This window comes from Balaenoptera physalus, assembly GCF_965194825.1.
Source record: "Balaenoptera physalus genome assembly, chromosome: 1".
In the NCBI taxonomy this organism is placed as follows: Eukaryota; Metazoa; Chordata; class Mammalia; order Artiodactyla; family Balaenopteridae; genus Balaenoptera; species Balaenoptera physalus.
Window position 1 is genome coordinate 63,420,053 of NC_138882.1, and position 27,878 is coordinate 63,447,930.

The 27,878-nt window shown below is 40.3% G+C and overlaps 1 protein-coding gene across 1 annotated transcript in view; it reads right to left on the bottom strand.

Moving 5' to 3' along the window:
• The window catches only part of SFT2D2 (SFT2 domain containing 2), an 842,470-nt gene that overhangs the window by 29,932 nt on the left and 784,660 nt on the right, over positions 1 to 27,878 (bottom strand). The gene's annotated exons all lie outside the window — the stretch shown is intronic.

Sequence of the window (27,878 nt, forward strand, 5' to 3'; positions counted from 1 at the left end):
TCAACTTGAAGTATTGTCTTTTAATGGCTAAACTCTTAAGGTTTTTCTCATAATACTGACTACCGAAATCTTAAAGGACCCACTGGGTCATGTATACCAACAGCTCCCGCCATCACTAATATTTCCCCAGTCTCAAAACCATGTACGTAACAAAACCCACCACATTCCATTATATATGCTTAAACCTCAAAGGGGCTTGTTATGTATGCTGAACTCTCCTCTGAATCTGCTGAACTCTCAGAATATTCCTGGAGGAATGGCAAACTGCCCAGGATAGCACGTATTTGGGTCTGATGGTTAATTTTATGTGTCAACTTGACTGGGCTAAGGGATGCCCAGATAGTGGGTAAAAAAATCACTATTTCTGGGTGCGTCTGTAAGGGTGTCTCTGGAAGAGATTAGCATTTGAATTAGTAATCAGTAGACTGAGTAAAGATTATCCTCATCAAAGCAGGTGGGAATCATCCAACACATTGAGGAACTGAATAGAAAAAAAAGGCAGAGAAAGGGTGAAGTCACTCTCTCTGCTTGAGCTGAGACATGCATCTTCTCCTGCCCTCAGACATTGATGTTCCTAATTCTCAGGCTTTCAGACTCAGATTGGGACTTACTCCATTCTCAGGCCTTTGGAATCAGACGGAATTATACCACTCTTCTTGGTTCTACAGCTTGCAGACAGCAGATCACAGGACTTCTCAGCCTCCATAAACATGTGAGCCAATTTCTTTAATATATCTCCATATATATAATATATATTATAAATATTCTATACCATATATGGTATATGGAGATTTATTAAAGGAATTATATATTAAATATACTAAATTAATATACTAATTATTAATCAATATTGCTTGATATATTATATTAATTAAATTATATATTAAATATATTATATATGTATATATACACACAGCTTCTACTGGCTCTGTTTCCCTGGAGAACCTGACTCATTGGGCATGGATATTTGGGCACAACATTTAGTGGCCTATATTCAATTTTTTGCCCAGATGGTTTTCTTTGTTCATGCTTTTACTTTTATCTTTGTTTTCCCTTTGGCCTTTCTACCATTAAGTCTTTTGCTTGATCTTGGCATCATTGTCCCATCCATTTAATAAGTATTTCTTGACAGCTTATTATGTGCCAGGAATTGTACTAGGTATTAGCGATTCAATGGTGAATAAAATAGACTTATTGCTGTCCTCATAGAGCTTACAATCGATTGCTGGGTCAGCAAACTACAGTCCATGGGCTGAATTCAGCCTGTCATTTTTTGTACATTTTAAAATGTAATAAAAATCAAAAGAAGAATAAAGTTTTACTGAAACACACCACACTAATTTGTGTATTATTTATGGCTGCTTTTACACCGCAGCAGCAGAGTTGAGTAGTTGCAACAGATATCGTATGGCACAAACCTGAAATATTTACTATCTATCCCCTTACCGGAGAAGTTTGCAGATTCCTCAATAGTGGGATAGATAGAAAAGAAACACATAATCAAATTATAAATAATCACAGATTGTGGCAAGTGATATGAAGGGGGAAAATGAGGCCAAGATTGAGAATGTCAGGAGCACCTGTGTGGATGGGGTGGTCAGAGAATGCTTTCAGGTGGAAGTGACAGTGAAGCTGAGATAGGAAGGGTGAGAAGGGTCCAGCTATGCTAAGAGCAGGGGCAGTTCTGTTCCAGGCAGTGGAGAGGGGATGGGTGATGGCAAAGGGACTGATATGGGAAAGATGTTAGCCTGTTTGAGGAGGTGAGACGCCTTCATGGCTGGAGAATAATAAGAAGGGAGACTGACACATAAGTGCATGGGAAACCAGTGAAGAATTTTAAGCAAGGGAATGACATGGTTTGATTTGCATGTATCAAAGATCACTTCAGCTGCTCTGTGGAGAATGGATTGCAAGAGAAAAAGAAAAGAGAAGGAGAGAGTATTTAGAAAGGGAATGCACTAGCCTTTCCTATAAGGCCCCCTCCCATACCTTTCTCCCATGAACATGTACTACGGTCAACTCCATAAACCAATCAAGGTTAGATACTTCAGGATTCTGTACTGTTTTGCAATTATGTTTTTGAAAGTCAGTTATCGAGGTTTAGATGTGTAGAATAGCAACTGATAAAAATTTCTGAAGAAGCGTGTGTTTTCTATCAGATTTTACTCTAATAAGAACTCATTGAGGAATATTTTCTTGTGCAAAAATAGAGTTTTCAAATATGATGCAATAGAATATAAACAGTGTTATTAGAAACCATAACTAGTGGTAGTCACTTTAATCTCCTGGCAAGCTGTATAACACTTCTCTGGAGTAGATACCCATACTGGGAAGGAAGATGAGGCCAACACTGAGCTAAACATCTGTGCACAAGAAGTGAACAGTAATCTGTGGTTGATGCAATCAGGGAGATGGAAAGAGTTTGGAGAAGGTAAGATAGAGGCTGAGAAACATGGCTGTGGAGACCAATGGGGAATTTCTGGAGGAGGATTAGCCTGAGGAGTTGTAAGAACTCTGGTATCTATTTTTTAATTGTGTTACATTTTGCCGTGCTGCCATTTTAAAACCTTCCTTTTTTTAAAAAAAAGACTTCAGTGAATATCTTATACAAGTGCACAGACTTGGGTTGGTGGTTTTCTGGAAGTAATTGGGGTACTATCTCACAAAATATGAGATAGTATAGAGAAGCAATCACGTGTGTGGGGTGGTCGGGTGATCTATAAAATAGTTTGGTGAAAGCAGAAATTCAGAGTCAGATGGACTAGGAGAAAATTTAAGAAATATAAGAATTCTAAGAAAGACCAGGTGAGAAAACAAGTTTCTCACCAATGTAATAGGGATTTTTGAGGCCATTTTATTTGACAGTTTAAGGACAGTAGGGCTCCAGCTTACATGCGGGTTACAAATCATGGCCTCTCATTAGTTCTATAATTTACATAAGGTCAGTAGTGTGTTCATTTCAGAGACTGGAAAGAGCAGCCAGAGAGCTTAAATAACATCCAAGGGCACTGACATTCCCAGGGATAGAACCCCTGTTGTTCCTCTGGCCACTGGGGCCCTTGATAAAGCCTGTGCTTCTGGCTACTTGGTATATGAAAGCCAAGGTCAAAGAAAATCAGAAAAGAACAAAAGTAAATGTTTATGGAAAAACACAATCCAGCATTTATAGGAAGTATTTGCTTCCTCATGTCTCTTGTCCTTTCTGAATTCTGGGTTTCCCTAAAAGAAACAGTTCTATTTTTAGGAAAACACGCACACACACACACACACACACACACACACACACACACAAACTCATAAGGGCCAGGTTTTGCTGAGCCTTTTTCAGGAAGCATTTTCCCACCAATCTGTTTCTGGGTTTCACACACCAGCTCAGAAAGTGTGAAGCATGATGTTTCCATAGTCTCTTCCAGTCAACTCGGTATCCAATAAAAAGACACAATTAAAAGGATAGTTTTGTAATTTAAGAAAGATGAGGTAATTTAGCATGGAAGATCCCAGTAGGAACCTGCCTAAATCTGCACAACATGAAGAATAATGAAGACTTTAGTCAATTCAGTCTCATGAAGAGCTTCTTTGATATGCTTTTTACTTTCCTAATCTTAGGACTGACTGACAGTCTCCTGGAGACTCGAGTGGGCCTCTTGTTTCCCAAGAACCTAAGCAAATGACCTTAGCTATGAGGTATCTGGTGCAATGGTGTGGATGAACCTTCAGGATGTGAGTGAGACTCCAGGGCCTTGCCTGGAATGGCCAACAGGAGTTGAACTGCCTCACTTCCTCTCTACTATAAGTTCTACCAAAAAATTCTGGAAGAGCCCCTCTCTCTTTCCCACATGTCTTGGATGAAATCCTGACCTAGACTCCTAGTAGAGACAGGAGCAGGCCAGATAAGAGGGCACAAACCCCTCCTTCCACAGACCCATAGGAATGGGAGTCAATGCATGGATGAGAAATTGTCTTGGCTTTCCTGACCCTGCTTCTCTCCATTTTTCCAGACTCAAAAGAATGTTCTTCTTCCTTCTCTCTCAGAACGCAAGAATGAATAAATAATTGTCTACAAAGCCTCTTGAGTTTCTTGAAGAAAAGTACTGTCTGAATATAAAAGTAAATGTGTTAGACAGCTATCAGAGCTCAAAGCAAGGAAAGTTGCAGATTGGGAAGAAACTTGCAAAATGTAACAACATGTCAAAGTCAAAATCTTGTACAAATGACTAAGTAGCATTTTTTTTTGAGGTCAAGAGAACCTGCAGAGCCTGCCGTTCCCACTAAATAATAATAACAACCACCAATCCCTGTTTAGTGATTAATAGTTTACAAAGCACTTTCAATACATGGTCTAATTTCTCATCAATGAGACATGCAAGTAAAACAGAAACATTGTGAGGTAATATCTATTCTTACCACCAATTAAGATGAAGAGAACCTAAGACTCAGGAACAGTAAATTTTGCTCGTTTCCTCAGTTGATAAGTGGTAGAATCAGCAACTGAATCCAGATCTTGTGGAGCCCAAATCCGTGCCATTTCCACTATATGGGACCACTTCTTCAGAGAGTTAAATATTAAATATCCCTTTCCCCTCCAACTTCCTGTCTTGTTATGAATAGTCCATTAAAGAATGATTCCTGACTTCTTCAGTGAGGAATCAGCACTTTAGATACCAGAACCAGCCTAGAGCGGCTCACCGGTGTAATAGAGAGCTACTTCTAAGGTGATTTAAGTCTGGTCCTCCAGATCCAAGATATTCCTTCCTCTCCAAGCTGTAGAGTAAAGTAAGTTTAAATTCTCTCCTTCCTCTCCAAGCTGTAGAGTAAAGTAAGTTTAAATTCTAAGTCACCAAGTGAAATAAGTTCAAGTTCTAACTCACCAAGAAAAACTCTAGACAGCCTCTCTTTTGCACAACTACCCCTCAGATACACCGTGTTTAGCTATGATTTATTGCCCCTTCTTGTGCTAGACAGTAGCACTTTACGTAAGTCGCCTCAGTCACTCTTTCAGCATTTGTGTTTATGAGTGTTTTGGGCATATTTCTAATTGCTGCACATAAAGTAATGAACAAAATGGTCAACCCTAACCCTACAAGGGGTGGGTGGGTGGGACAAACAATATGCAAAATAAACAAGTAAGTAATATGTCAGGGGGTTGATAAGCTCTGTGGATATAGAGTAAGTAATCAAGAGGGATAGAAGTGTCAGGGTTGGGTGGTACAGGGGTGGCAGTGGGATATTGCTGTTGGGATGTAGCTGGGTCTCTGATTTAAGCAGCTCTCCCAAGGACATGGGAAAGCAAATCACATGGTTATCTGGGGACAGAAATTTCCAGGGAGAGAGAAGAGAGTGCGAATGTCCTTGGGAAAGAATGCTGGGTGTGTTTGAAAAACATGTAGTAGAACACCGTGACTGGAGCAGGGGGAGAAAGGTAGAATATAAGATAGGAAAGACGTGGGGTGAGAGGTCCAGACAGCTTGAAGGCCATTGTCTGAACAGAGATTTCAGATGAATCTTCACAACAAATAGGTCTACTGACTCCTCCCGCCTTTTTATTTTTTACTATTTTTTAAATAGAAGTATAGTTGATTTACAACGTTTCAGGTGTACAGCAAAGAGATTCAGTTGTAATAAATATACATATATTTATTCTTTTTCAGATTCTTTTCCATTATAGGTTATTACAAGATATTGAATATAGTTCCCTGTGCTATACAGTAGGTCCTTGTTGTTTATCTATTTTATGTACAGTAGTGTGTACCTGTTAATCCCAAATTCCCAATTTACCTCTCCCATCCCCTTTCCCTGATTTTAAAGTTAAAGACACTCAAAGAGAAATTTCATAGTTACTCAAGGCTACTGCAGGGTGGTCAGGGGTTTAAATCCAGAATTTCTGATTCCAAAGTTTGCTTTCTGTTCTCCTCTCTCTCTATCCTGAGGGTCATTTTGCTCCCATGTTCCTGAATATAGACTTTAGGCAAATAGCTGTGTCCACAACACATAAATTTTGATGCACATTTCTAAAGCGTAAACATTAAGAAAAATTCATACAGGACATTTTAATGAGAGGCAAATTACATTCTAAGTTGTTGCATATATTGAGTTGGGATTTATAATCTAGGTAATCTAATGCTTTGTTTGTAACAAGGGGAAGGCAGGCAGAATAGAAGAAGTTGTGGCTGCAAGTCTCAGAAATGTTGAGCACAAGGGCATACTGAACACTCAGAGATCAAAGAGGCCAGTGGAAACGCAGCCAGCATGAAATGCCAGGCCAATCCCCTGAGGATGAGACAGAGATGCTCTGCACCTGTTATCTAGGAAATCTTCTGAAATGCACACAGTGAAAATGCTGTCCCATGCTTTGGTTTGAGTCCCTTTGACAATGACTACAAACTCTAGAAAGTGTCAAATCTCTCTTTCCCATGTTATTTCAAAATTCCAGTAAATATTGTTGGTCATTCACATTGTGCCACTAAAAGCAGTGTTCCTGTGATTATATTTTTTGATGAGCCCTAGGGCCCCTATGCAGACTCTCTGGAGCATATCTCATTTGGGGTCTGCTCATTCATGTCTGCACTTCCGAGCTGTGTGGGACCGTCCAGACCAGGTGCATCCTTCATGTCAGATACATGCACCCCTAGGTATGATCCCCTGTAGGTCCAGGCGAAGTCACCTGGTTTCATGTGGAAACAGATGGATAGTAAACCTTATTGACCCACACAGGCAGGTTGGGTGTTTAGAAGACTGGGGCTCACTCCCTTCAAAGGAGCAACTTGATAAAAATCCTACTGCAGCATCGGCTCTCAGCAATTATGATGCTCTGAGGAATTCCAACGTAGCTCAGGAGTTCTATCAGAGCAGATGATTTACTGGAGGTTCTGTATGTCCTCATCCACTTGTTCCCTGGCTTCCCGACAGCCATCATTCGCATGTGGAAACCAAGTAGAGTTCTGAGCCCACGTCCCTGGAGGAATCCCGTCACCAGCACAGATGGAGACGGCAATCTAAGGCTGATGAAAACAGTTAAATGAGAGATGGAGGCGGTCCAGGAAAAAGAAAGGTATCATTCTGGTAGGGAGGGCAGGGTGCTGCTAAGGAATCCATCCAGACAGATCCTGAGAGACAGCCATGAAGTCTCGCTTGTAAAAAGGCTGACTGGACCTGTGGCTTCCTCTGTGGTATAATTTCAGAAATGCCAGGAAAAAAACATCATGTTTTCAAAACACCTTCTCGCTCCTGATTGTTGCTGCCTACAATTCCTTCCACTTATAAGCGGAGGAGTGAGTATAATTTGAGGTCAAAACCCAAAAAATCTGGGAACAGCAACATATCAGTGTAAACTCACCTTAGGGTGCAACTAACTGACCCTTCGAGAGGAGGTTGAATGAGGAGTAGTGGAATGAGGTGATATTCATTTTCTATTGTTGGAAAACAAAGTAGATCAAACTTAGTGGCTTAAGACAACACACATTTATTATCTCACAGTTCTGTAGATCAAAAGTCTGGGCAGCTTGGCTGGGCTCTGCTCAGGGTTTCACAAGGCCAAGATCAAGGTGTTGGCAGAGCTGCAATCCTTACTGGAGGCTCTGGGGGAGGACCTACTTCCAGGACTTCTCAGGTTGTTGGAAGAATCCAGTTTTTTTAGTTATAGGACCAACGTCCCTGTTTCCTTGTTGACTATAGGCCAATGTTCTCAGCTTCTAGAGGCCGCCTGCATTCCCTGGCTAATGGCTCCCTCTTCATCTTCAAAGTCACCAGTGCTGGTTGGGTCTTCATGTTCCACATCTGTCTTATCTCTCCTCTGCCCCATCTCTCCTGCATCTTCTTCCACTGCATCTCTCTGATTCCAACTGGAAAAACTCTTTGCTTTTAAGACTCAAGTGATTAAATTGGGCCCATTAGAAATTCAGGATAATCTCCCTGTCTTAAAGCCTATTACCTTAACTATATCTGCAAAATCTCTTTTGCCCTATAATTTAACATATTCATAGGAGCCAGGGACTAGAGTGTGGACAAATTTGGGAAGAGGGCCATTATTTGCTCTATCACAGAGGTGAAGGGGGACAGGTCAGGCTTTTTACACACATTATTTCTTTTAATCCTTACAATTACAATGAAGTACCAGAAGCTCAGAGATGTTAAGAAACTTAACCCAGGTAATACGGCTAAACCTTGGCAGTGTTAAAATCTGAATACAACTATGTCAACTCATAGACAAATAGACTGTTAGATATAGAAGGGGCCTTAGAAATGATCTAGACTGGAAATTTTTACCCTGGGTCTGTAGATTTGAAGTCCATGGGTCCATCAGGGAGTGAGAGAGCCAAGAGAAATTGAAAACAAGGAGGGGTATATGTAAAAGCATGCTTTTTTTTTTTTTTTTTTTTTGAAAGAAAGAGAGGGTTCATGGTTTTCATAAGGACCTCAGAGGACTCCTACACAAAAAAGGATTAAGAAGCACCAATCCTCATGCTTCATTAATTGAGTTTATTTAAACATCGCCAACAAGCCATTTTGTTGTAGCTGTGATGAACAGACACCTAGACTCAGGAGATTTCCTCTGCAGATCTCTTTACATCCATCAGCATCTTTCAATTTCTATCCTAACATTCATTGACAACAATGCAATCCTACAGGGTTATTTAAAGGTTGGTGTAAAGCTGAAAAGATATTAGCATCTCACCTAGGGCTTCTCTATCATTGTTATTCATGAATATTCATAAGCCCTGGAACACTGGAGATACTTTGATAGAGGAGGGAGGCATAAGAAAAGGGAAAGCTGTGTGGTTGTGAAATTGTATAGAATCTCTCTTTCAAAGGTCAGTAATTTTAACCTTCATCTCAACCAAGCTTTTTTAGCTCATTTTCTTTGCTGTACCTTTGGTGTTCTGTGCCAGCCTTCTGCACTTCATTCATTGCTTACCTTTTCCTACTCTGGATTTTGACACCCTCAAGGTCATGCCTACACTGTGCCAGGAACTGCGCTTAAATCCATGAAACCAAAGAGACACGTTTTCCATAGAGCTTATAAACTAATGTTTCAAGAAACGTTTTTCTTTTAAACTGAATATTAAACAGTCAGTATACAAATATTTGTTATATTATTACTACTGATAATAAAGAGATTGATTTAAATTGCTGACTAGAGATTTCATCCATGATACTGACTCAACATAATGTTTTAATTAATTCAGCCAAAGAGCCAAAAGAATTAATTATTAAAATAACTTATTGACCACTGAAATAGAAACAGAGGGCCATTTTCAATATTTGTTCAATTATGGAAGCAGAGGGGAAAATATTAAAATGTTATGATCCTTATAAATGAATTTCAAGATAATATTACATACTAAGAGAATAACAGAGTAGATTTTCTTTTATTTTTCTTTTAATTGAGGCAGAATAAAATGGAAAATAGACAATAGAAGAAAATACCCTATGGGATATATATGAAAGTAAGAAAAGTGACAGCAAATGAAAAGATACATTCAAATAAAATTATCAACCACTAGCTTTGCAGAGTGGAGACAAACAGAACTGTATGAGTTTAGACAAGACAAGTAAGTTTAAAAACTAAGAGCTTCAGTTTTCTCATCTATAGAGTCATGACAACAATATCTGTCTTTCTATATTTTTAAAGAGTAAATTTTAAAAATTAAATTATATTATGTATATTTATAAGTAATCACTATTTAAATAAGAATGCATATGCCATCGTAAAATACCTTGAAAACAGTAGATTTTTAAAGTGTTACTAGTGTTTGATTGTATTGTCTCTTTGTTCAAAACATCAGTGAAAAGAAAACTATGAAGGACCCGAGATGTATTATTGTTCTTAGAGGAAAAAACAAAAAACAAAAAAACCACTCAAGGCACCTGCAGTAAATGGTAGCACAGGAGGAACCAGACTGTTTTTCAGTTTTATTGTGACTTTCTAATGGAGTCTTTGGCTTTGGGGATTTTAGCTAATCATTTGACTCATACTTGGGTCTACCACAATGATAAGGGTCTGGGTGTAAACATAGAAAACAAGTAATTAACTTAAGGAGGTTGCAGGGGAGCATGGCTGTGGTTTGTCCTCATTTGATGTGCCTACGCTTTTGTGTGAGGTTTAAAGAATGATATTAGAGCATGGAGGCTGATGGAACTCAAAGGACAGACCTGCAACATTGTCTGTAGAGAACCTCCTCTTGCTATTGTCGCAGAGCCTGACAAATGTGAGAGCCCCTACTTCACATGTACTTACGAAAAGCAGTGACTGTGGTCCTCATTACCACTGCCTCAAGGAATGACCTCTCCATGGCATAACTTTGCAAAAGGCTGTCTTGTTCCTAACAATATACCAGAGTCCTACCACAGAGTTCAGCATAGGATAGGTCTCAGTAAATATTTGTTGTATGAATATATGACTGAGCTTTTATGCAATTATTTGGTTCAAATATATTGAAATAATGCCAAAACATCTAGCTAAGCTGCAAAATGCTTTATTTGTCAATATGGTGACATGGCAGAGGAGCTTTGTTGGCTGCATAGAATGAAACATCTACCATCATGGACTTCTATCAACATATCTTGTTCCTCAATTAAACCCTTTTCTATGTCCACAGTTTTCCCAAATAAAGAGGCTTTAGATGAGAGGAAGGGAAAGAAAGAGAGATGAAAAGAGAGACAGGCTGGTACAACTGGATAAGTCATCACTACCACTGTATAAATGATTTATACATCATGTATAAAAAGGAAGAGTTCAGCCTTTTTTTTTTACAATTTATTTTTTTTTTCCTGTCATATTTTAACCCTAGGAAGGTCAGACAGATCTAGGTTCTGCAACTTGTCATTTTGAGCACTAGGGCAAGTGACTCTGGGCTTCAATTTCTTCATATGTAAGACGAGAATATTCAAGGATGATGGGGAAGGGGAAGAGACCAAGGAAAGGTGAGTTTCCAAGTGAAGCTCCAGCCTGGTCCTGCAGTAGAGCTCCGGAGTGCAAGTAATCTTACAGCCAATTAGTCATTGGCAGGAAGAGGTGGGGGAGAAAATAAATTACCAGGCTCCAGCAGCCTGATGTCAGTCCTCTGAGAAAAGAGTTGTAAAGTGCCTGATTTAGATGCTTGAGCACACAGAATCTGGGGAGGAAAACATAACACTAGTAAAAGGTGCCTAAGGAGATCTGAACATAATCCTACAGTGTTGGTTTCAGCCTGCTCTAAAGGTTAGATGATGCATGCCTATAAAGCCCTTAAGATAGAATCGGGCACTGAGTAAGCACATATCCGGATGTTTGCTACTATAATTAAAACTTTTATTATCTTCTCTACAGTATTAGACTAAATGTTCCCTATGGCTTCCTTCCAAGCAGAGGTTATAAACCCAAAAGTTTTGGGGTTATGTGAATTAGAGAAACTGCCAGGAAGAAGACTAGGAAGAGGTGGGGCGGCGTCACATGGGGCACACCTGCGCCATTGCATCAAAAATAAAGCATTTGAAATCACGTGTTTGGAAAACACTACGAAAAAGTCAAAATCAAACCAAACCAAAACAAAAATTACATCTGACTGGTAGGCTGCCAGTTTGCCAGGCTTGTTCTAAACATTTCTTACAATCCCCATCCCACAAGGCACTCTAGTCCCAGCAGGAAAGGATGGTGTTTGGTTGCATGCTCGCTGAGGAGTGCTCCTTGCCAGGCTTCTTGGGAAGCCAGGAGACCCTGGAATGAGCTTTACCTGGGTGGTCTGTCCTCTCCACCCTGGCCACCCATAGCAACCTCTGGTAAACTCCTTTCCCCTCTTGAGGGCTCTGAACTTTACGACTGGGTAGGTGCTTTGGTCTTGCCCTGTTGGCTGTGTTCTCTAGTCTAAACTAGGGTCTGTGATGACACAATATAATGGAGAGTGGGATTTTTTTTTGCACCTTCAAGGAGTATTGAGCACTACTAAACTCTATGGTAGGTGCGAAAGGTCCTAACGAGAAACAGGCTCTGTGTGTGTTTGTGTGTGTGAAAGAGAGAATTTCTTTCAAATTAAAATGTTTGGAAGATCCCCTTGCTTCCCCTCTCTTCCTTCACAGGGAATACAAAGTTAGGAATGGAAACAATTGCTTATCCATGTATCTGACCTCATCTTGGGCCAACTGACTCACCTCTTTGTTAGCACCTTTTAACATGTCCTTCCTCCTCACGTTGACTGGCCCTGCTAGACTGGACCATTCAATTTGATACTTGCTGTGTGTATAGCTCTATGCTGAATGGTTGAAGGTGGGGGTTTATGTGCAAGAGGAAAATAAGCCACAATCCTGGGGAAACAGGGTAAGCTTTCAAAGGAGCATTAGGGACCTGAGACAATGTATAATAAAATGTTAACTTGTAAAACTGAGATACAAGTACTGACAGCAGAAAGATGAAAGATGTGAGATCAAGAACGCTATGGTTTTAACCTGGCACTACTGTCACCCAATTTGTACATTATATTCCTTTTATTATATCTAGTTTAGTCTACATTAATATACATTTCATGATTAAAATTTAATAAGTGTTCATCACAGAAGATTTAAAAGAAAAGAAAAACAAAGAAGGAATTAAAAGTTACTCATAATTCTATTACCCAGATGCAGACACTGTTAACATTTTGATAGTTTTCCTTCTAGGTACAGGCATTTTTACTTTAATGGGATGATCTGTTTTGAAACTTGATTTTTTTTCCCATTTAATAGTTTATCCTTGAAGTTTTCCCCATATAATTAAGTACTTTCATACAACATGCTTCTTAATGGCTATGTATAATATTTTGTCACATCGACATACTATAATTTATTTAAGCAGACTCTCATTTCCTCTCCCAAATCTGTCTCCTTATCTCATATGCCATCTAAATCCAGTTTTAAAGCTACACTTAGGGTCCCAGAAACCAGCAATAGATCATTTGCTTTATTCCTTCCCAAGAACTTCAAAGAACTGCAAGGGAGACCAGCTGACATGTTCTATTTCCACATTCACTGGAGTGACAACTCAGCTTGAGGCTGCTACAGAGGTGGGCTAAGGGCTGAGGTGGGGCGGTTGGGAGACAGGGCTTGGAATTAAAAGATTTCCAACGACCGGATAGCAGCATCAAACCCTTCTCTTACAGGCTTCTTTCAGAAAACAAAAGATACCAGCTGAACTCTCAGGAGTGTTTTGAAAGGCAAGGCAAATGGCACATTTGAGAACTGAATTTGGCTCCATTTGTTCAAGGGAAGGTGGGTGGCTTCAGCTGCCTAGGAAACAGGCTTTGAATATGTGCTTCCTGGAATTCTTTATGCTTCTCTCCTGAAAGGGTTCCTAGTGTTCCTGATAAAGGATTCTTATTATTTGGCATTTGCAGGCAGCCTAGTTTTGGCAACATTCTGTTCAATTCTTTGTGTTGGTGAGCTCTTATAAAGCCCTGTATCTCTTCAGCGCTAGGCCAGAATTCTCCCTTCTCCCTGCCTCTTTCTCCTTCCCTCTCTTTGCCTCACTCCCACCTGCCAAACTTGTGCATACTTTTATTTTATTTCCAATCTGAGAGCTGAAACTCTGGCACAGTTAGGTGAAGCTACACACAGAGCATCTGCTTCAGTGTTTCAGGCTGCTGCCTAGGAGAGTAAATAGCATATGCAAGGCAGGGGTGCTGTATTGGAAGTGAAACAAGCATCACCGTGAATGGCTGAATGTTGACCATGACACAAAACACATGAACAAAACCTCTAAGACCTTGCATTCAAAGGAGCAAAAATAAGCCTTGGCCTGTCCTTTCACGTCATCCAGATCTAAGGTGTAGAAAACAAAGGGAATGAGAGAAGAAGGTCTAGGAAGAACAGCTTCATTCTTCATTCATTCACTTGTATGTTCAGTAAATCTTCACTAAGCAAGTATTAGTTTCAGTATTGTTCACTTATGAGAATCTGAGTAATGGAGCGATACACTTCAGTTAAATGAGATAACGTACCGAAGGACCCAGTAAAGCACTGGGCACATGGTAGGCATTCTATACATATTAATGATAGCTAACATATTCTGGGCTTTCTACTTGCCAGGCACTATTCTAAGCATTTTATATGTAATAACATATTTAGTCATTGAAACAATCTTTTGGAATAAGTTACCCCAATGTTACAGATAAAGTTAAATAACATGTCCAGTATCATTTACTTAACTCCTTTGTCTTACTTATATGTAGTGTACATCTCAGGAGCCCTGCCCTTCTCAGCAAAGATTAGCTGAGCACTTGACCAGACTAGGGAAGCAGAACTTCTTTAGGAAGTTTGGGACTATGTATCTTGTTGGGAAAGATGAGAAAGAGGAGATAGCTGTAATCCTAAGAGACTATTACAGCCTAGGAGTCTCACCATAATCCTATTGGTTCAGCATGCTGGTAGAGGAAGGTAAGCCACAGTAAGTAGCAATAGGGACAAAGACTAGGGATCCTGCCACTATTTCATCACACATACACATACACATGCACACATGCATATGCACACACAGAGTTTCTGCATTCAAGAGTCTTGAAATCATTTGTGGATACAAATCACATATACCTGAAAAGACTTACAGGATAATACAAAACAACAACTAGATTTACCATGCTAAATATGATAGGGATATAAAATTAAGTGTTCCTTTCCTCAAGAATTTTGTGATCTTGCTGGTTATATCTGTACATCATTTGTAATTCTTGGAATTCAGACCAGTTGATGTCTACCCATGTGAGCTATTCACTGCAGCCTGAGTGTTCTGCTCAATGACATTCCAGGCAAGGCTTAGGCACAGCCATATTTGCCACATGGTCTTGTCCAAGAAACACAGTGGATGGTTCAGTAATAAGCTAATAGGCAACATATTGCATTGGGATCATGTGTCATAACTCATACTTTCATTGCATATTTTATGTTGGACTTGTTTGACTTTTATCTTCATGATAAGAAATTCCTACTATTGTTAGATATTGCTAGGAAAACACTATTACTCCTCTTTAAAGCTTTTGGATCCATGTAATTGAAGCATAGCCTAAGACTGCAAGGGATGCTGTTAAAAACAAAATTATATTGATGCTGATATAAAAATACAAATGTCATGGATAACCCCTGAATTAAAACTTTTGTGTTCATCATTAGAGCTCCATTGTTCTATTTAGTTGACAATTTGCATTCAGCTTTATACAAAGAAATGCATATAGGGAGGGTTCAAAATAAAGGAATATTCTTTTGAAATCTTTCGTGCAACAAATGACCATCTTCTGATCTATCCTTTGTACAAATCTTTTATATATAGTGAATTTCATTTGAAACAATTTCATACCACAAAAGCAATTGAAAACCCCTGACGTAGAGTATCAACTCTGTGGGAAAAATGAGAGAGAAGACTTGAAAGGCAGACTGAAGTCTTATAAATCATAGAATGATATTAGCAGCTATGACTGTAGAGCCAGATATAGGTAGGAAATAGATGCAGAACACAATCAGATACTTAACTATCTATGCAAAATATGGTCCTTCCAGAGTGGAGGAATGTGTAAAGAATTCTATGGAGTCAAGTGGCCGATTTATTAATTGAACCAGTTGGGTAGAAAATCAACCTGCACGGGCATATGGAATTTTTTCCCACATCAATCAGTCAACAAAGCTAAAATAGATTATTAAAGAATTAAATTAAAAACATCATTAGAAATTTGAGAGTGTATTTGTGGAAACAACCGCATTTAAGGCAAATGGATGGGATCTCCAATTGGCAAAGCATATTATGACTAGGTCTCAGCTTTCAAAGAAGTATGACTCTGGATATGGGCAGTTTTAGAATTCACACCCCAGCCAGAATCATTGGTTGGTAATCAACCTCTTTTAGTTGAGCATTATAATTGTCTCCTGTGAATTCTAGTTCACTTAGGTGGTATTCCTGTTTCTTTTGTGAGCTGTCTTTTCACTCTGAGAAAAATTATACAATATGTATAGATAGATGCTATTTTCTATCCATTGAGAGTGGCAAAAGTTCATAAGCTTGACAAATTATATTAGTGAAGTTGGGAAACAGGCGTTTTCATACATTGCTGATGAAAATGTAAAATGTTACAAACTCTATAGGCATTGTAAATGTTAGTGTTTACCCTTTGATCCTAGGGCTTACCTTGAAGATATACTTCTAACAATAAAAAAACATATATGCAAAAGGTTATTTATTGCAGCATTGTTTATACTGCAAAATTTTGGAACTACCTAAATGTCCAAGTATAGGAGATTGGTTGAGTGAATTATGGTACGGTCACATAATAGAATGCTATATGGCTGTAAAAAAAAAAAAAAAAGAAAATAAGAAAAGTCTCTATGAAAGTATTGAGTAGTAATTGCCAAGAGACAGTGTTAAGTGAAAAAAAAGTACAAAAGAGCATATAAATATAGTATGTTACCCTTTGTGTAAAAAAGATGAGGAAATTTTTAAAAAAACATATGTATACAGTTTATTTTTACAAAAAGAAATGGGAAGAATAAACCAGAAAACAATAAAGTTGGCTACTTACAAGGGATGGTGGAAGGGAAATGAGGTGGAAGGGATATGGAAGGGAGTTGCATAAAATTATTCTTAGAGAATAAAAATATCTGTTTAATTTGCCTTTTGGAAGCGTGTTTATGCACTACATATTTAAAATATATACAGTTGTCCCTTGCTATCCACAGCAGACTGGTTCCAGGACCACCCTGCAGATATCAAAATTCATGGATGCTCAAGTCCTTTATATAAAATAGCATAGTATTTGCATATAATCTATGTACATTCTCCTGTATAATTTAAATGATCTCTAGGTTACATCATAATACCTAATACAATGTAAATGCTATATCAATAGTTGTAAATACAATGTAAATGCTATGTTAATAGTTTCCAGCATGAGGCAAATTCAAGTTTTGCTTTTTGGAACTTTCTGGAGTTTTTCTGAATTTTTAATCTGCGGTTGTTTGAATCCACGAATGTGGAAACTGAAGATACAGAGGGTCAACTGGGTATAAAATATACATTAATTAAATCAGCAGGGATGGGAAGGGGGAAAAGAACCTAACACTGAAAGCAAACTGAAACATATGAACCTTAAAGTATTTCGAAGAAATTCTGAAGCTACTTCAGGTGTATTCTAGGATTAAGCAAATGAGTAAATATATAAATATATATTTTGTTGGGGTCCAGATATCTCATTATGGAGAAGGTACATATATGGAATGGGAGTAGGCAAGAACAAACCCTGTGGGGATAAATTGTATTTCATATTATCTGTGTGAACTCATTATTTCTAAACTATGTTTATGTATGCATAAATATATTATATACACATTTATGTACATGTTTGTAAATGTATATATATAAACATTCATATATTTTCTAGCTTTGTCTGCAACAAGGATCTAGAAGCAAAATCACCCTAACAGCACCTGTAGCAATTAGCTCATCTTGGTTTCTAAATACTGGAATCAGGGCTCCTTAGAGAAATAGCAAATCCCAGGGCTGGGATAGGGTAGGTAGAAAATGAGATATTTTGTTATGTTAGAAAGTAAGGAAGTTAAAACACACAAAAAAGACACAGATCCTACTTGAAGGGGCTCTCACTGACCAAATCTGGGACAATTTAAACACCAAAATATTTAAGGGCAATAAGAAGCTCACTGATAATCAATAGATAAGTAAACAAATAAATAAATGGGTGAGAAGAGAGGGCTCTTGCCTACAGTAAGTCTGAGCACTGAGTGGAGGAAATGCTGGAGTTAGAAATCTATCATTCTGCAAGCATCCTAGTCAAGATTGGTTCAGGCAAGAGCCAATAATGGATACTAAACCTAGTGGGGCACTCGGATAGGCCAGGCCTGGAAGTGGGGCCTTTGGCACTTCCATGTGTATTCTATCAGACCAAACTCATTGACGCGGCCACACCTAATTTCAAAGGAGGCTGGGAAGTTTGGCGTGCCCAAGGAAGACAAGGAGAACACAGATGTTGGTGAGCACTCCCAGTCCTCATCAGGGTTTAGGAGATTTTGGCACACTGGACTATTCAGCTGTGATAGCTAGTCTCTAAGGAAGGTCCCCCAGTGAACCACACGTCCCGATACTTGATGCTCTCGTGTGGTCCTCTCCCACATTGAATCAGGGCTGGACTCCTGTTAACCAATAGAAGGAGGTGAAAGTGACTCTGCTCCAGTTCTATGCCTGCTTAGCCGTTAAGAAGACTTGTAGCCCTCACTGTTGGAACCCTCACTTTTGGAAGCCATGTGTCGTCGTGTAAGAAGCCTGGCTTTCCTGCTGGAGAGTCCATGTGGAGAGGCCACGTGGAGAAGAGACATGGGACTGAGGGGGAGGGAGGGGAGGGAGGGGAGGGAGAGAGAGAGAGAGAGAGAGAAAGAGAGAGAGAGAGAGAGAGAGAGATAGTTGTCTAAGTAATTCCAGTGAAGTCTCCAGATGATACCAGACAGAGCTCTGGGCCCAGAAGCATGACAGCATGTTTGGCAGATAGATCGTATGACCAAAAAAAAAAAAGAGAGGAATTTCAGAAACCTGACCTCAGAATTCCCAAATTCTAAGTTAGGGATAAGATTTTCCATGACGGGTTTTGTCTTTTGGGGAAGTGGAGATAAGTCATGAACACTCTCTTAATAAACACTTTACAAAGTCCTACTCTGGGGCAGTTGAGGAGAAATGATCCATCTTATGCATGACATGTAAGCTTGGCACCGTGCAGACTCATTCTCTGAACTGGTAGAAATATTTCCGGCAGCCAGCTCACAGATAAAGCAGGCCAGGAAGCTGGTCCCTGGTCCTAATCCTCTGATTGGGTCATTCAGACCCAGGGATGGTGTGAAGGGGCCCCTGAGGCACAGATGACGCAGTCCTTCCAGGCCAACCAGGTTAATTAAGAAAAAGGCCCAGTAGAGATTCAGTTATGAAAGGAGGGTGCTGTATGCATCTTCGAGTTCTGCCAGTTTAGTCCAGAAGAGAGAGAAGTGCTCAGGATGAAGTTAAATCCTGCTAAAAAGCTCACTGATTGTTGAAAGGGGTGGGGATGGAGTGTAGGAGTTGCAGATGTGCAGAGAACGAGAAATAAAGAAGGAAGGAGAAGAAATAGGAAAAGAAAGGAGGAGGAAGGAAGTTTTATGTTAAGCTCTGTCAATATCTAAATTTGGTGTCTATGTTTAGACAGCCAATAATTTATTTCCAGATCACTTATTCTGCCCTGCTGTCTATGTGAAATCTCACACACACTTCACAGAAGTGGATTAGATTACTGCGGGTTGGGGTTTGGGGAGAGAGAAGATTTTAACCCACGCTCCTTGGCAGTGGAACGTCAGTATTTCTGTGTAGGAAGTACTCCGGATAGTAATGTAGTTGGAAAAGGGCTGGCTAGGAGACTTGCATTGAAACTGTGCTCAAATGTGAGAACACTTATCTTTTTTTTTTTTAGCTTATATTATACTGCTTATTTGTGATGGATTGAAAAGGGGTCTAAAGTGTCCCCAAGTCTCCTAAATCTCCACCCCAACCCCATCCCTGGCACCTCTCACAAGGGACCATGGCAATTGCCAAGCTGTAAGAGTGCCTCTCTGTTTCCTTGGCTGAGCTGGCTGACAGGACTGGGGGATAAGCTGACCACAGACTGGCAGCCATTCCCCCAGCACTCTCAAATCTTTGTAGGTTCGAGAATCTCCCTTTCATCTAGTGACATAGATCCTTTATTCAAGCCACCCACTTAATTTCTGTTTTCCTACCGGTTCTTTAGTGATCTTTCTACTGCAGGAATATGGCTAACCTTAGCTTTTTACACGTTTCACTCATGTCATTTTCAAAGGCCCCACATTTATGTTGTGTCTAAGACAATGGACGGTTTTCGTCAACTCGTCTCCAATCTTTGGGCATTATATTCTAAAATAATGCTACTGGAAGTGTAGTTGCTGGGCTAGCAGTATCAGCGTCACTTGGGAGCTTGTTAGAAATGCAAAATCTTAGCCTCACCCCAAATATACTAAATCAGAATCTCTGAGTCTAGGGTCCAGGAATCTGTTTTAACAAGTTCACCAGGTGATTTCATTGACATCCAAGAGTTTGAGAAACACTATTCCATCTGTCATTTTGTATTTTTTTTTCTTTCTCTACTGTTTATTACTGACTGAAATTTTATTTTTGAATATGGGGATAAAAAAATAAATATCTGCTCAAGCAAGTTGATTTGAGAGGCTCCATAAAATTTTACATGCCCAAAAGACATTCCTAAAACAAGATGTTGCCATGGCACTGTCTCTGCTTTTGTTAGTTTCTGGACTGAGAATGAGTGAATGAAAGAGAATCTCTAATATGCTTTGGACATCAAGATCCAGGAGGAAAGGGCATTGTGTTAATTGGGATTTTGTTTCAGCTCTGTAATAGAGAGATCCCAAGTAATAATGGAAATGGATTAATCATAAAAGGTTTATTTCTCTCTCACATAGAAGTCTAGGTGGGCAGCATTGTAGTTCCACAATTATAAGGAATCCAGGCTTCTTCTGTCTTGTTGCTTTGCCATCCTCAGACTGCATCATTCATTTTGTGGTCCAAGGTGGCTGCTCCAGCTACTGTCATTACATCTGCATTCCAGCCCATAGAGAAAGAGAAAAGGGAAGGGAATACTACTATAAATAATACTATGAGACAATATGGCCAGAGCCACAGAAGATGTGGATCCAAATTGCACTGGGTGCTGTTTTGGTCTTGGTCCTCTTTGACCTTAGATCCTTTCCTCCTCTTTTTTCTGCTTTTCTCTGTTTTGTCAAAGGGCTGACCCTTGGAGGCTGTATCTCCCAAGCTTCCTTGCCAGCTGACTTTCACTGGATTCAGTCATTGGGAAACACTGGTGGGAGATTAGTAGGTAGGAGGAAGGGAGCAACTGAGGTAATTTTTTCCTGTCTGCTTCTGTCTTCATGCAGCGATTCCAAGGATGACTGTGTCTGTCTGAGGTTCCAGCTCCTACTGGCCCCTGGGCTCTAGAAACACTGCCTCCTTTCTTCATCTTTCCAGTCCTCTGGTGGTAGTGGCTTCTTGCTGGTGTTAATCTCTGGATTGCTTCATCAACCTGTTTGGTTTTTAAGCTCTCCCATCTCCTGAAATCAACTCCTCGTATTAAAATCCCCCAGTTGTAAGTAAGGTGGTCAAACGCTGTCCAGCATAGAAGGGGATACACTATCTAGGGGAGAATTTATAGGGGAAGTGACATTTGTTCTGGATCTTCAGGGTTTGCTGATTGATTTCTATTAATTAATGCCAATGTGGTCTTTCTGGACCCTGGGTCTAGGGAAGACACAAAGGAAGAAGTGGTTTGGGGCTCAGATAATTCGGCACAGGATTAGTGGAACTCAGAGCTATGGCTTAGAACTGCTTCCAATGCAGGGTTTCTTGAGCTCCACACTATTGACATTTTGGGCCAGATAATTTTAGTTGGGGTGCTGTCTTGTGAACTGCAGGATGTTTAGCTGCATCCTTGGCCTCTACCCATTAGATGCCATAGAACCCCCGTCCTGGTCAAGTTATGATGACCAAAAATGTCTTCAGATATTGTGAAATGCCCCTTGGTGGGGTGGGGGTGAGGGATTGTAGGTGAAATCATTCCAGTTTACAAACACTATTCTGTGCTGATGGCTCAGCATCTAAGCACTGTACTGGAAAACATTTTAATTCTAAAGGTCAGAAAGTCACTACCTTCCAGAAAGGGCAGCTGCCACCCTGCCCCTCTCCTTCATCTCTACTTCCCTCAGCTGGTGAGTGCCTTCAATTCTGATAGACACTGTCCACTAGAGAACAATGATCCCTTAGTCTCTAAGGGAGTGTCAGGGCCAAACCATTGTCTTCTTGCCAAGCAGTGGTGACACAGGAAATGGGGCGTCATCACCATTACAATATTATAATTCTTCTCTGAATTTTGAGATGAAAGCTGCAGAGCTCTGAAGGATATTTAATTTTATCCTTATGATAACCTTTCTTTCATAAGACAAATTTTCTGTTTCTCTCACCCCCAAATGCACATCAATCCTGGCCTATTGAACAATAAAAGGAACAAGGAAAAACACATCCTCTCTGAGGAAAAAACAACACCCTTACTGCTATCATCATTCCATCAAGAGCTGCCCATCACAAGTCAGACAGCTTACATGCATGCCAATATATTTGATTAATCCTTATAACAGCCCTGTAATGTCAACATAGGTTTTTCCTATATTACAGATAAAGAACTAACTTGCATAAAGAAATACAGCTAATGTTGGTGAAGGCATTAAAAGCTCTCCTACCAGTTAAAGATAACAGCAATTCTTTATATTTGCACTGTGCTTTCCAAATTTTGTTGGGTTGGCCAAAAATTTCATTCGAGTTTTCCATAAGGTGTTATGGAAAAGCCCGAATGAACTTTTTGGCCAGCCCAATAACTATTACTTTCACATATGTTATCTAACTTGTACTTATAGCTTAAGTACTGTGAGAGTTCAGAAAAAGTTATAGAATGTTTGGTGTGGTTGGAGGGAGCTTCATAAAGAATTAGGAAGTGAGTTGGTCTCGGAAAGTGAAATGGGTCTGAGAATTGTTGCTGGTGTTATTGGTGGAGGTGGTAGTAGAAGGCTCATTTAGACAGAAAATGTGAGCAGAGACCCAGAGTTAAGAATAAGAGGGTGTACAGGGAAAAACAAGGGGGATAGGCTACCCAACAGGAGCAGATGATTTGTGATGGCAGGGAGAGAGATGGGGTGGTTATGTCTGGTGGCATCAGACTATTGCAGGACCTAGAAATCCAGACAGGGGAGTTAGGGTATTAGGAAACAGCCATAGAGAGAAGTTGGAAGTTTATAAACACAGATGAACATGTTGCATTGTACTCAGTATCACTTCCCCTCTGATGCTCTGCTTTGGGTGTCAGTCTTTTAGTATTCTGGGGCTTCCCTTGATCATGGCCCTACAGGACTATAAGCTCTTTGGGGGACAAAGTTCTGAATCACCCACACTTGTGTCCCCAAGGCCTGGCACATAGGTGCCCTCAGTGAAGGGAGTGAATGGACAGAGAACCATGTGCTTCTCAGTGCCCTTGGAAGAAGGATTCTGAGGAGAGGAAGGCCAGTAGACAAATGAAATCACAGATTTTGAAAGCAGGAAGGTATTGTGAAATACACAGATGGACTCTCAAAGGGATTCACTTGCAGAGAGCACAGCTGGAGAGGAGATGAACTGATGAAACTCCAGGTTGTGGGGGACAAGGATATGGATGAGAATCACCAAGGTAATCAAAATGTATCTGAGAAGCATGACCATCTTCACCCATCCTGAAACATGGTACCTTTCAGACATTAGGAGAGAATTAGACAGGACCACTACTACAATGAATGTGCACTGCCCTTCTGCACGAAATGAAATACTCGTACTCTTGATCTAAAAAACTGAAAATCAGAAAAGGGAGCTTCAAGATGGCAGAAGAGCAAGACGCGGAGATCACCTTCCTCCCCACAGATACAACAGAAATACATCTACACGTGGAACTGCTCCAACAGAACACCCACTGAACGCTGGCAGAAGACCTCAGACCTCCCAAAAGGCAAGAAACTCCCCACATACCTGGGTAGGGCAAAAGAAAAAAGAAAAAATAGAGACAAAAGAATAGGGACGAGACCTGCACCAGTGGGAGGGAGCTGTGAAGGAGGAAAGGTTTCCACACACTAGGAAGACCCTTCACAGGCGGAGACTGTGGGTGGCAGAGGGGGGGAGCTTCGGAGCCACAGAGGAGAGCGCAGCCACAGGGGTGCGGAGGGCAAAGCGGAGAGATTCCCACACAGTGGCTCGGTGCCAAGCAGCACTCACCAGCCCGAGAGGCTTGTCTGCTCCCCCGCCGTGGCGGGCGGGGGCTGGGAGCTGAGGCTCGGGCTTTGGTCGGATCACAGGGAGAGGACTGGGGTTGGCTGCTTGAACACAGCCTGAAGGTGTTAGTGCACCACAGCTAGCCGGGAGGGAGTCCGGGAAAAGGTCGGAGCTGCAGAAGAGGCAAGAGACCATTGTTTACGGGTGCAGGAGGAGAGGGGATTCAGAGCACTGCCTAAACGAGCTCCAGAGACGGGCGCGAGCCGCGGCTATCAGCGCAGACCCCAGAGACGGGCATGAGATGCTAAGGCTGCTGCTGCAGCCACCAAGAAGCCTGTGTGAGAGCACAGGTCACTCTCCACACCACCCCTCCCGGGAGCCTATGCAGCTCGCCACTGCCAGGGTCCTGTGATCCAGGGACAACTTCCCCGGGAGAAGGCACGGCGCGCCTCAGGCTGCTGCAATGTCACGCTGGCCTCTGCCGCCGCAGGCTCGCCCTGCACTCTGTACCCCTCCCTCCCCCCGGCCTGAGTGAGCCAGAGCCCCCAATCAGCTGCTCCTTTAACCCCGTCCTGTCAGAGTGGGGAACAGACGCCCTCAGGCGACCTACACGCAGAGGCGGGTCCAAATCCAAAGCTGAACCCCAGGAGCTGGGTGAACAAAGAAGAGAAAGGGAAGTTTCTCCCAGCAGCCTCAGCAGCAGAGGATTAAATCTCCCCAGTCAACCTGATGAACCCTGCATCTGTGGAATGCCTGAAAAGACAACAAATCATCCCAAATTGAGGAGGTGGACTTTGGGAGCAACAATATATATATATATCCTTTTTCTCTTTTTGTGAGTGTGTATGTGTATGCTTCTGTGTGTGATTTTGTGTGTATAGCTTTGTTTTTACCATTTGTCCTAGGGTTCTGTCTGTCCTTTTTTTTTGTTTTTTATTACTTAAAAATTTTTTTTTCTTAATATTTTTTATTTTAATAACTTTATTTTATTTTATTTTATTTTACTTTATCTTATTTTATCTTCTTCTTTCCTTCTTTCTTTCTTTTCTCCCTTTTACTCTGAGCCGTGTGTAGGACAGGCTCTTGGTGCTCCAGCCAGGCATCAGGGCTGTGCCTCTGAGGTGGGAGAGCCAAGTTCAGGACACTGGTCCACAAGAGACCTCTCAGCTCCACATTAATATCAAACAGCAAAAGTCTCCCAGAGATCTCCATCTCAATGCCAAGACCCAGCTCCACTCAACGACCAGCAAGCTACACTGCTGGACACCCTATGCCAAACAACTAGCAAGACAGGAACACAACCCCATCCATTAGCACAGAGGCTACCTAAAATCATAATAAGGCCACAGACACCCCAAAACACACCACTAGACGTGCACCTGCCCACCAGAAAGACAAGATCCAGCCTCATCCAACAGAACACAGGCACCAGTCCCCTCCACCAGGAAGCCTACAAAACCCACTGAACCAAACTTAGCCACTGGGGATAGACACAAAAAACAATGGAAACTACGAACCTGCAGCCTGTGAAAAAGAGACCCCAAACACAGTAAGTTAAGCAAAATGAGAAGGCAGAGAAACACACAGCGATGAAGGAGCAAGGCAAAAACCCACCAGACCTAAAAAATGAAGAGGAAATAGGTAGTCTACCTGAAAAAGAATTCAGAATAATGATAGTAAAGATGATCCAAAATCTTGGAAATAGAATGGAGAAAATACAAGAAATGTTTAACAAGGACCTAGAAGAACTAAAGAGCAAACAAACAGAGATGAACAACACAATAAATGAAATTAAAAATTCTCTAGAAGGGATCAATAGCAGAATAACTGAGGCAGAAGAACAGATAAGTGACCTGGAAGATAAAATAGTGGAAACAACTACTGTAGAGCAGAATAAAGAAAAAAGAATGAAAAGAATAGAGGACAGTCTCAGAGACCTCTGGGACAACATTAAACACACCAACATTTGAATTATAGGGGTCCCAGAAGAAGAAGAGAAAAAGGAAGGGACTGAGAAAATATTTGAAGAGATTATAGTTGAAAACTTCCCTAATATGGGAAGGGAAATAGTTAATCAAGTCCAGGAAGCACAGAGAGTCCCATACAGGATAAATCCAAGGAGAAACATGCCAAGGCACATATTAATCAAACTATCAAAAATTAAATACAAAGAGCAAATATTAAAAGCAGCAAGGGAAAAATAACAAGTAACACATAAGGGAATCCCCATAAGGTTAACAGCTGATCTTTCAGCAGAAACTCTGCAAGCCAGAAGGGAGTGGCAGGACATATTTAAAGTGATGAAAGAGAAAAACCTACAACTAAGATTACTCTACCCAGCAAGGATCTCATTCAGATTTGACGGAGAAATTAAAAGCTTTACAGACAGCAAAAGCTAAGAGAATTCAGCACCACCAAACCAGCTTTACAACAAATGCTAAAGGAACTTCTCTAGGCAGCAAACACCAGAGAAGGAAAAGACCTACAATAATAAACCCAAAACAATTAAGAAAATGGTAATAGGAACATACATATCAATAATTACCTTAAATGTAAATGGATTAAATGCTCCAACCAAAAGACATAAGTTGGCTGAATGGATACAAAAATAAGACCCGTATATATGCTGTCTACAAGAGACCCACTTCAGACCTAGAGACACATACAGACTGAAAGTGAGGAGGTGGAAAAAGATATCCATGCAAATGGAAATCAAAAGAAAGGTGGAGTACCAATTCTCATAACAGACAAAATAGACTTTAAAACAAAGACTATTACAAGTGACAAAGAAGGACACTAAATAATGATCAAGGGATCAATCCAAGAAGAAGATATAACAATTGTAAATATTTATGCACCCAACATAGGAGCACCTCAATACATAAGGCAAATACTAACAGCCATAAAAGGGGAAATTGACAGTAACACAATCATAGTAGGGGACTTTAACACCCCACTTTCACCAAAGGACAGATCATCCAGACACAAAATTAATAAGGAAAAACAAGCTTTAAATGATACATTAAACAAGATGGACTTAATTGATATTTATAGGACATTCCATCCAAAAACAACAGAATACACATTCTTCTCAAGTGATCATGGAACATTCTCTAGGATAGATCATATCTTGGGTCACAAATCAAGCCTTGGTATATTTAAGAAAATTAAAAGCGTATCAAGTATCTTTTCCGACCACAACACTATGAGTCTAGATATCAATTACAGGAAAAAATCTGTAAGAAATACAGACACATGGAGGTTAAACAACACACTACTTAATAACAAGGAGATCACTGAAGAAATCAAAGAGGAAATAAAAAAATACCTAGAAACAAATGACAATGAAAACACAACGACCTAAAACCTATGGGATGCAGCAAAAGTAGTTCTAAGAGTGAAGTTTATAGCTATACAAGCCTACCTTAAGAAATAAGAAACACCTCAAATAAACAACCTAACCTTACACCTAAAGCAATTAGAGAAAGAAGAACAAAAAAACCCCAAAGTTAGCAGAAGGAAAGAAATCATAAAGATCAGATCAGAAATAAATGAAAAAGAAATGAAGGAAACGATAGCAGAGATCAATAAAACTAAAAGCTGGTTATTTGAGAAGATAAACAAAATTGATAAAACATTAGCCAGACTTATCAAGAAAAAAGAGAAGACTCAAATCAATGGAAGTAGAAATGAAAAAGGAGAAGTAACAACTGACACTGCAGAAATACAAAGGATCATGAGAGATTATTGCAAGCAACTATACGCCAAAAAAATGGACAACCTGGAAGAAATGGACAAATTCTTAGAAATGCACAACCTTCTGAGACTGAACCAGGAAGAAATAGAAAATATGAACAGACCAATCACAAGCACTGAAATTGAAACTGTGATTAAAAATCTTCCAACAAACAAAAGCCCAGGACCAGATGGCTTCACAGGCGAATTCTATCAAACATTTAGAGAAGAGCTAACACCTATCCTTCTCAAACTCTTCCAAAATATAGCAGAGGGAGGAACACTCCCAAACTCATTCTACGAGGCCACCATCACT